This window comes from Mandrillus leucophaeus, unplaced genomic scaffold, assembly GCF_000951045.1.
Source record: "Mandrillus leucophaeus isolate KB7577 unplaced genomic scaffold, Mleu.le_1.0 Scaffold185, whole genome shotgun sequence".
Classification (NCBI taxonomy): Eukaryota; Metazoa; Chordata; class Mammalia; order Primates; family Cercopithecidae; genus Mandrillus; species Mandrillus leucophaeus.
In genome coordinates, this window is record NW_012101865.1 from 656,869 (window position 1) to 659,136 (window position 2,268).

The following is a 2,268-nucleotide window of genomic DNA, read 5'->3' on the forward strand; positions in this document are numbered from 1 at the left end:
AAAAAAAAAAAAAAAGAAGTCTCATGACCCCACATAGCACACTCAGTTCCCACATGCCAGTGAGAGAATGGCAGCACTTCAGAGTTGGAAGGGACTTTGAAGATCCTAGGCACCATCCTCTTCCCTACCCTTCCCATTGTACAGAAGAGGGAACTGATGCCCAGAGAGGGCTGGGGGGCTGCCTAAGATCATGCAGCTAGTTTGGGTCAGAGGTGGGACTAGAATCCATGTCTCTGGGTGCAAAATCTATGCCTTTGTTCATGCTGCTTCTTTCTTGCACCTCATGAGAAGTCAGAGCCTATGTTGACAGAACCCAGCACTTCCTCATTCTGGCAGTGACAAGGAGAGACAATGATTATTGCTGAATCACAGCTATTTTCTTTTCTTTCTTTTTTTTTTTTTCTTTTTCTTTTTCTTTTTTCTTTTTTGAGATGGAGTCTTGCTCTGTCACCCAGGCTGGAGTGCAGTGCTGCAATCTTGGCTCACTGCAACCTCCACCTCCTGGGTTCAAGCCATTCTCCTGCCTCAACCTCCCAAGTAACTGGGACTACAGGTGTGCCACTATGTCCGGCTAATTATTGTATTTTTAATAGAGATGGGGTTTCACCATGTTGACCAGGCTGGTCTCGAACTCCTGACCTCAAGCGATCCTCCAGCCTTGGCCTCCCAAAGTGCTGGGATTACAGGCGTGAGCCACTGCACCTGGCCCACAGCTATTTTATCTTCTGTTTCTTCTTCTGCCAGATTATTTTGAAATATTGCCGAAAACAGTAAGCATGAACACCTTAGGAAAAAACCAAACCCATCCACACACATTTTCTAGTAATTGGTTTGCATAGTGGTCTTTGATGTTATAGAGCTTGTTTTAGGGAAGATAAAATGGGACATTGTGATCTTCATTTATTTCTCCTTATCCACATAACCAAAACGTGCACCTGCAGGGACAGGTGAGAGGCATCGATGTAGAGTGAACAGAACTAGAAGTTAGAAAACCTGGGTTTGTTGCACTGGACACCATCTCATTTGTCTCCTTGAGCAAGTCTTGTCCACTGTCTGGGCCCATTTCCTCAACTAAACAACAAGAGCAGTTCTTAGTGACATCTAGGTCCCTTTTGCACCCTTGTTCTCCTCCCTCATAAGCTCTGCTTCTCTACTTAAAGCAGACATAGAGGCTGGGAGTGGTGGCTTACACCTGTAATCCTAGCACTTTGAGAGGCCAAGGTGGGTGGATCACTTGAAGTCAGGAGCTCAAGACCAGCCTGGCCAATATGGTGAAATTCTGTCTCTACTAAAAATATTAGCTGGGCATGGTGGCAGGTGCCTGTAATCCCAGCTACTTGGGAGGCTGAGGCAAGAGAATTGCTTGAACCCGGGAGGCGGAGGTTGCAGTGAGCCAAGATTGCATGCCACTATACTCCAGCCTGGGTGACAGAGTGAGACTTTGTCCCCCATACCCCCCAAAAAGCAGAAATACAGTGTTGCTGTGAAAGGAGAGAAGTGGAAAGTGTGGAGGTGCATTTAATTAAATGATTTTTATAATCTAGTTTTATCCATTCAAGAAGTATTTACTCAGTGCTTGTTTGTGCCAGGCACTTGGGCATTTTCTTTGCCAAAATGAGAAAGGATTCCACCGATGAATAAAGAAAGGCATGCTTCAACTTTAAGGAATGACAATATATAAACGTGCAAATTCCCCTTTAAACATTTATGCCACTTCTTTGCCTTTCAAAAAGATTGGTGTCTGGGTTAAAATAAGATTTGATTTTCCCAAACATACATCAGAGCTTTTCAGAAACAGTTCAGTTTCACAGATATTGACCAGATCCCTTCAGATGCACTGCTGGGTCCTGACTGAGCACTGGGGATGCAGAGGTAAACCTGGAGCTCATCTCATAGGGGGAGGATAAACTAGTGACTGCCACTCAACACAGCCCAGAGGGTGGACTTTGTTCCTGGGTCTGTACTGAGTTGCACAGTGTCCCCCTAAACTTCTTGTCCACCTGGAATCCGTGAATGTGACCTTGTTTGGAAACAGGGTCTCTGTAAATATAATTAGTTAAATTAAGATGAAGTCATACTAGATTAGGTTGGGCCAAAATCCAGTGATTGGTGTTCTTTAAAAAAGACACCAGGCCGGGTACAGTGGCTCACGTCTGTAATCCCAGCACTTTGGGAGGCCGAGGTGGGCGGATCACTTGAGATCAGGAGTTCGAGAGCAGCCTGGGCAAGACAGTGAAACCCCATCTCTACTAAAAATACAAAAATTAG